The following is a 9,200-nucleotide window of genomic DNA, read 5'->3' as shown; positions in this document are numbered from 1 at the left end:
CTGTCTGTTTATTAGTGATGTCGTGAATTATTTTTCGTTGGGGAGGTGGTGGGGGCAGTCAATTGCACCAAGCCACTTTTCTGTAAGCCAGTGTTTGATATGGTCTGTCTCAATTCCAATTCTTAATTTTCTCCTCTGTATATAAAAAGGGTCTACGCGAAAATTTGACAGCGACCTAAAAGTGACCTCCCCCCCAAAAAAAAAAAACAATAATAAAAAAGTTTTAAAAAGGCGAAAAAGTAAATAATAGCAGCAAAACTTACTGTATGAAGCACCTTAAAGGGGCATTCGGTTATTAATTTCACCCCTCCCTCTCTAGAAAATTTATTATGCTACATGTATGTGTATGTGAGGGTATGCCATATCATGTCCACATATCCCTAAATAATCATTTAATTTCGAGCAGGAGTTGTTTGAACGATGACAGTTCATTACACACGGGCGTGCAAATGGAGGCAAAGTTTCACAACCAAGGAAAATAAAAGAGAAATGAAAAGGAAAGGGAAAGAGTAAAGCATGATGTTATTTTCTGAATATCGTGTTATAATTCTTAAAGAAAAAAAATCAATTTTGTATTGAAATGGTCAAAATTTTTGCTCGCTCGCATCTTTTGAAATCCTTTGCTCCGGCCACCCGCCATGGATGACCCCTTCTACATTTTGTTGGCTTATTACGCACAAACCAGGAAAGGAGTGGGATTGAAGTCAAAGACCTTCACTGTGGGTGACTTTAGCTAATTTTCTGTGTACGTTATGCACTGGTGTGGAAGCTTAGGGGGGGGGGGGTGAGCCCCTTCATCCCTTGGTTGCGCACACTCAGTGTCGGTGATTATTTTGGTTTCACAGCGTGTTTGGCAGAAATAGAGCGGTTTGATTTCGAATGGTGGCACATCCCTTTTCATCATAAATTAGCTTTGGCATCAATATCACGAGTGGCACCCGGGGTTGAGCCCATGTCTCTCCTTTTCTTTCCCTTTTTTTTATAAAGGGGGGGGGGGGTGGGGGTAAGACAACTTAAAGGAAAGGTTACATTACATTGTGCTCTAGTTGAATAATAGGGGTGTTTTTTTTATAGTCTTCTGGATCAGCGGTAGAGCGTCATACTCTTGAACTGGATGTCGTACGTGGGTTCGATCCTTGGCCGAGTCATACCAAAGACTTATGAAAAAGAGACATTCTGACTTCTTTCAAGGCGCTCAGCATTTAGATTGGAGAAGATTAAATGAAACGTTATAATTATTATTCTTCCTCCTGTCATCCATTTCTTTCCTCTTCCCCTAAGTTTTCATTGGCTTAAAATCATGGGGGTACACGCCTCTCCGTACCTTCCCTGATGAATATTGGTTGTAGATAATTTAAAATTGATAGGCGGTCGAAATGAATGCCATATCGTTGTGACATGTTAAAGAACGTTTTTCTTGGTTGTCTGAGTGCACCAGTAGAAGTTTTTAATTCGGGTGACAAAAATCTCCTTGAACCTCTTTTCTTCTTCCTTTTCGAATTACAATCACATGCCTCTCTGCCAAATAATACTCTACTTTGCTTCTTTATCTCATTAACCTTCCAAATTTTTATTTTGCAAGCGAGCGTGGCGCGACAGAGAGATAAAGCAGCCCCGAGCGTCTCTGCCACACAGCAAAAACTGTGATGTTAACCGGTGTACATGAGGACCACACCAATTATCTTACACCGGTGTAAAATTGGTGGTGTTAGTTTTACACATATAGTGTTATTACAACACCTTTGGTTGTTACATTTACACTCTTTGGTGTTATGTTCAATCTCTAGGGTGTAATTTTAACACCTAAGGGTGTGGTCCTCTATTAACACCAATTGGTGTCAGTTTTAACACCACAGTTTTTACAGTGCATATTGAAGAGTGAACAGCATCTGCGAGAATCGTACTGGAAAAAAATACTGAAAATTCAAGGGGCTGGCCGCGCGCTAGGACACACCAAACGCGGATTTGTGCAGAATTAATAATTGTCAGAATAATATTGCTACCCTAAACAAGGATACTCCTATTTTCATAAGTTGAGAAATAGTGTGGTCAAAAACGTATCTTTATTCGTGATCTCATGATGTTTTAGTACAGGTTTTGCACAAAAAAGCTGGAAGGAGTAGATCCGGGGGGCGTTTCATGAAAGGACTTGTCGGACGTTTTATCCGACAAGTCCCATTTATCCGACAGTTACCATAGGAACAGTGCCTCTCGGCCAATCAGAATCAAGGAAAGATGTCAGATCTGACGACTTGTCGGATGAAAATATTGATGAAACGCTCCCCCGACCCCCTTTAATATGGAGGGCTAACCGTCGCACTCCCACAGTCGGTACAAATTACAAACTCTATTCGCGTTTTGGGCCATCATGATTTGGGGGGGGGGGCTTTTCTTCTTATTTTGGGCGTTTTTGAAACTGTAGGCCTATTCACGTTCCGCGCCTACCCGCCAAAACTTGTCTTTTCCCGCCTTTTTTTTTCTTCTCGCGAATGCTGTCCTCTGTTCAATGGCCAGAGGGAGGGGGGGGGGGCAAATAAATTCAAAGAACAATCAACTGATGTGATCTATTTTGCAAAATTCACTGAGCCACTTCTATCAAATACCATACCCTCTCTCCCTCGCGGTAGTAAATAAAGACACGCAGGTAACCTTGAATAAATGAGTTATTATGCAACAACCTAGATTTCCTAGTAATTGTTTATCTTAGTTATTATTCTAGTTATCTTGAACAAATATTAGGCAATAATTAGGTATTGTCGAAGAAGAATTCAAATAAAGAAATTAGATAGGGATGGAAATAGAGATAGAACGAGAGAAGGGGGCGGGGGTGGGGGAGAGAGGTTGGGGAAGTAAGTAAAATGAAGAAAGAAGAGAGAATAGAAAACTGAAAGACTAACAAGAAAGTCAAAGAGATTACAAAAAATGAATATTATTAATGAATGGAAAATCATCACCATTCTTCTGTTCACTGATAACCCGATGTTCATTATTACATTCATCACAATTTTTTCTATTTTATAGTATTAATTCTTTTTATTAAAATCTTTGATTTTCAAGATTCATCGATAGAAATATCAAGCATGGCTATTAGTAGTTACTGTAACAAATTACAATACAGCAAACAATAATAAAAGAAAGGAGGATTTTTTAAAGGGGGTGGGGCACATTTTCCCGATGAAAAATTTGACAAGCAAAAAAAAAAATGGTTTTAACCAAACATTAAGGGGATTTAACTGTGCCTCTCAAAGGGGGAAGGGGGGGGGGGCGGCTGTGCCCCCTGGATCTGCCAGTGTGTAATAGTTACATTAATATAACTAAACCATTTTTTATAGTATCATTTTATTCAAAGTAAAATGTCTCTTATAAGGTCTTTACATCAACACAAATGATTGATACATTTAATTAAATAAATCAACTTTACAAAGGCATTTAATCAATTAAATGACACATTATCTTCATTCTGAGTCAAAGTCCACATAGACCACATTTGTCAAATAAATATAAAAAGAAAAGAAAAAATAAAAGGGCTACATTGGTTACCGGGTATAGCACCAGTATTTATTTTATTTGCAATAAAAAAATTGAATGTGGAGTTTTGTTTGTTTCCCTTCTTTTTTTTTTTGGGGGGGGGCACTGGTATAATTTGACCTTCCATTACTCATATAATTGCCGAAGTCAAAGCAACATTCAAAACCAGAGTTCTGTTACACAAAGACATCTCATAATTAAAAATGAAATTTTATTTCTGTAACAACTTTACTATCAGGGAATCAAAGTACATGGTTTGAGTAGCTGTTATTGCAATTTTGTTCATGAAACATGTTTATGAAGCGGGCCCAAACTGAGCAAAAATGTGCAATCTACCTATTAAAGGGGGGGGGGGTGTTTCATAAAGCTGCTTGTAAGTTAAGAGCAACTTTGAGAATGACTGGTGATCCTTTCTGATGCTAAAATGTTTATTGGCCATGGTTTAGCACATGAAAAAGGTTCACCAGTCGTTCTTAAAGTTGCTCTTAATTTACAAACAGCGTTATGCCCGGATGGTCTACCTGGTGTATGTTGATGATTGCATAGCAAGCCGATTAAACATTTAATCCTCATTTTTTATATCAATAAATGAATTCTTGATAACTATAATTATTAATGGAAATTTTTTCTTTAATAATTTATAACTTGATCTCAAGCAAACCATGTTGTGTTGTAAACAAATGGCATTTCTCAGTAACAAGAATGTATATATGAACTGATGTTTAAATGGTTTACCATACAAACGTTGAGGTAAGCTGGCTATTATTAGAGATGTTGAAGATATATGCTAGTTACCATAATGACTCAATTTTTGTTTAAAGAAAATCGAATAAAATGACCTCACAAATGTTTTAATGAACAAATGAAAAATATGTGCCAAATAATTTGGGAAGAAAATGTGAAATTGCAGCTGAATGAGCAAAATAAGCACTGGATTCCAGCCAGATTTTGGGTCTTTTTCCAAGTAGTGATGAAACACTGTCCCACGTGTGCTTATCTGTGTGGGCAATCTTCAGTTTTAGAATTTTCTAGCTGAAATTGCATGATTTAACAAAGAGGTATTATGTACATAAGCCTGGGTCCCGTAACACAAAGGTTAGCGATTGATCGTACGCTTGATTTTTACGATTGATTGTATACAGTGTAGTCAATGGAATCAATCGTAGAAAATGTTCTATGATCATTGCTAAGCTTTGTGTTACAGGCCCCTGATCTAGATCTTCAAAGATATGGTGACAATACACCTTCATATCAAAGACTTTCTCATGAAATAATTATTTGCTATAAAACTATATTCTTTTATCAAAACAAACTACCCTCGAAATTTCAACAATTGTTTTGATGACACAAACATATTTCATGAATGTTAACATTTTGATGGAATCGACCGGGTCACCTTATAGCATCGCCTATAACCTTTGTCCAATACACTTGAGGGTACTTTCACATACGGTAATAAACAAAGATTAGTATGTCATGTCTTCCATAAAATATTAATGGTCTCCATTTTTCAAGGAATCGCCCGGATGTACCAGTAATTCTACATAATATAGCAAATAATCTCACCTAAGACATGATATAAACGACATTCATTGCATACCCTTATGAAATCTCTATTTCCTGAAGGCCATTGTGTTGAGGAATAAACTAAGAACGATTTGATAGTACATATATGTAAACATAACCACCCTGTCACACAGTAAAAAATGTGATTTGAATGATTCCAGTGAAAAATAAGGCTAATGACAAATTTTTAGCACGTGTGAAACCAAACTAGAACATGATGATTAGAACCATGAACGCTAATCATAATCACAAATTCAAATTCTACTCCGGAGATGAATTCCAGCTAAGTTTCACTCAAATTACGGTACAAATTTTGCGTGTGATAGGCTTGACCTCCAAAATATCTTTTGGGGGTGGAGCTTACGTGACCTTTCAAGCACTTCCTAAGATAATACGATTGTCATGCACTCAATGTACTTTGTAAATGCGATGCAGTGCTTTGATTGACAAGCCATCAAGGATACATACTGCCTTCGCTCAGGAATTCAAATACAAATCAGTTTTCGAGTGAGCGCGTGAAGGTCCGACGATTCTAACGACAAATCACAATCATCATTACAATGATTCAAGATTCACGTGTGAAAGAGTAAAAAGTGAAATCGTATTCATACTATCAAACATGCTTCTGACAGTTGTTAAGAACATTTAACATTTAAAGAGAAATTCTAGTAGTTGCAGTAAACACTGAATCCATGAGAAAGTCTGTAAAACCAAGCTCAATTGTCAGTATATCATCGAGAATCTAGATCTGGTACCGTTACATAAACTGAACTTTGTGAAATCTTGAAATCTATGCTGAAAAATGTTCACGCTGAAGATCACCAACACAGATAGGCACACGTGGGACAGTGTATTATTATTGCTGGAATAAAGACCCGACGGAAGTGACCGAATCCGCGCTCATTTTGCTTATTTCTCAGCAATTACACAATTTCTTCCAGAATCCGTTGGCACATGTTTTTTATTCATACAAACAGACACTTGGGTGGTCATTATATTAGATTCTGTAAAAATTCATTTTGAGATCATTACCAATACTGGAATTTATCTTTAATGGTGAATATCCTTTACCACAAGAAAGGATCACCAGTCGTTTCTAAAGTCACACTTAACTTACAGCTTTATGAAACACACACCTGATAAACATTACCTGAACATGGATTAATTCTAACAGTAATTAACAACTGTCAGAAGTATGTTTTGATGGTATTAATACAATTTCACTTTGTCATTTTTACATATATGAACTAAATCATTCCTAGATTATTCCTTAACACAATGGCCTGTAGGAAATTGAGATTTCATGAGGGTATGATATACATGTTGTTCGTATCATGTTTCAGGTGAAATTATATGCAAATGGATTTAATTTGTTATTTTGATCAAACAGTATCTTGTGTCCTACAGAAACACCAAAGCAATAAACAAAATACTTCTTTGAATTAAACAATTGAGTATGACCTAGTTCATCTCTTGGTCAATTTGGCTGGTATTCTGATAATTAAACTTAGTTTTAACCCTAGTCTAAACTAGAATTTAAACCACACTTCTATGGCATGCTGGGTTTCATAATAATATTTCCTCCATATTCATGGCAGTTATAATGATGAATTAATTCATTAAACTTCATAATGATTTTTTTTGTTTTCCTATTCTTCCCATTCATGGCTAAAATGATTTCGGACTACCTCTAGCAGCAACCAGCAAGATAAGCATAATTTTCAATTGGTGAATGAGTTGAAAACTAGCACTCCATAAAAAAAGTAGTCTAAGTTAACCAAGGTTTAAGTAAACAGCAGTTATCAGGGGAGCGTTTCATGAGAGGAATTGTCAGACGTTTTCTAAGACAAGTCCTACTTTATCTGGAGTTACCATAGTAACTATGCTTCTCAGCCAATCAAATTCAAAAGAAGTTGTCAGATTAGGAAACTTGTCTCATGAAATGCTCAAGTGAATAGCATTCATAGGTCCGTATTCTGAAGTCGGGTTTAATTTAAACTCTTGTTTTTAAATTGTGGTTTTACGATGGATAGCCAATCGTGGCATAAATCTCTAGCAGTGGAATTTCAATGTATCAGCTCACTTGACTCTCAAATCATTCTTTACTCTTTCTGAAGGAACTTGCTTCACCATTCATGGGTTAGCAGGGCAAATTAAACATTAGAAACGTACAATGTAAACAACATTTTGACAAACTTGGCTTCCCATAATATTGGAAAAGATTTAGACCACAGTCCAAGTTAAACTGACTTCAGAGTATGGGCCTTTGAGTTTAACATGGTAAATTGGGACTTATACACATGGGCCCATCAATTTCAATGTGTTCAATGTGTTCAATTTCTATTGAGAAATTCCACCCGGAAGTGCCTAAAATCTGAACCAAATCCTGCTTAAAAAACACAAAAAAAATCATTGTTTTCCTGTTTTTTCTGGCAATTAACTGCTAGGGATTTGGGTCGTTCTTGTGTTCATATGTATACTCAAGAGTATAATTGATGATAATGTGACCTATCACCATCCCATCACAATCAGATGATAATTTTTACGTTTTTGTACATTTTTTCTTGAAATATGGGGGGGGGTTAAGCTAAATTGACCAAAATGCTGATGATATCTTAAAGTACTGTCCATCAGTTGTCGAGTCATGAGAATTAATAGCCTGATTCTAAAGCTTATAGCTCCTCGTATAAACAGGACGCATGAGAAGCCTATCTAAAAACAGATATATATCTTCATGATTTCGCTCTAAATGTCTAATTTGAATTCTAATAACACTGTTTGGCTCTACTTTCAGGGAACATCAATTATATTAACCTTAAAAGAATCATATTATTGCTGGTCGATATTTGATTTCAATGTTAAGTCGATTATCGCCAGCTTGTATATCACGGTATAAGCCAGTTCATGGTTAGTTTATGATCATCTTTTCTCAAATGACCTTTGCAATTTTTCACGAGGATGAGCACTATTATTTTCAAATGTAGATGTTGCATAAGCTTTCCCGGCATAGCATTCAAATTCTAAGAACAGAAATTGCATAGACTAGGTACATGTACATCAGGGGTAAAGTTTGGAAATCTGTTTGTTTTATTGTCTGCTTTTGGCACATTTGACTATTGTTTGGGCTACAGTAAAATACCAATGATTATGAAGATTTTGTTACTCTTCAGTTTAGATGTGAGGAAAATAATGTTTTAAAAGGAATACATGAATAATCATCAAATCGCAAATGCCTATGTTAGTGAATTTGAAAGTCACTCAGACCTGCCAACCTCTTGGAATAAATAATTGCATTCTGTGATAATAAAAACTGTATTTTCCCCCCACAAATGTATTTCATAAATGCATGGCATGCACGCTCAAGCTGCATGCAAGCTTAAATGCGCACTGCTCTTGCAGATGAAAAAAAAACAAGTTACCAGAAATTACATTGATCCAATAACCATATTTGTGTAAGTTTTATGAAATAGAGATATATAAAGATGATTTTTCTCAATAAATTATGATTTTGTAAAAAACAAAAACATAAACAAAAAAATTATTATTTTTTTTACAAAATCGTATTTTTAAAAGAAAAAACATACTGTAGTATAATGGTTGCAAAAAGGTACTGGTTGGTAGCTCTGCACTTTCGCAGTTTATCTCAAATGACCTTTTTACTACACATGAGCTGTTTGCAATCATGAACAGGCTTATATTCCATTGTCTGAGAATTAATTATATATGTTCAATTCCATGAGGGCAGGTAAGGGAGAAATGAAAGTAAATAATTCATCAGTGCTTGTCCATGAAAGCAGGCATTAGGGTACCAACTTATGACATCTTTAGTGGGTGTAAAGCGATAGCATTTATGGTCAATAAATAGTTATTAACTTTTCATCATCAAAAACATTTTGGTAATATCATGTTACCATGATATATTAACATTCAACCATGAAAAAATTATTGAATATTCAATATTTTTTCAATAGTGCATACTGCATAATCAAAATATCGGCCAGCACTAAATCATTTTGCCCTCGTCAAAAGACGAAGGACAATATGATTCTGTGGTAAGAAATATATTTGATGTTCTCATCAGGGCCAGTCCATTTATTTAATTGCAC

Source organism: Lytechinus variegatus, chromosome 16, assembly GCF_018143015.1.
Source record: "Lytechinus variegatus isolate NC3 chromosome 16, Lvar_3.0, whole genome shotgun sequence".
Lineage (NCBI taxonomy): Eukaryota > Metazoa > Echinodermata > Echinoidea > Temnopleuroida > Toxopneustidae > Lytechinus > Lytechinus variegatus.
Note: the sequence above shows the minus strand (reverse complement) of the source record.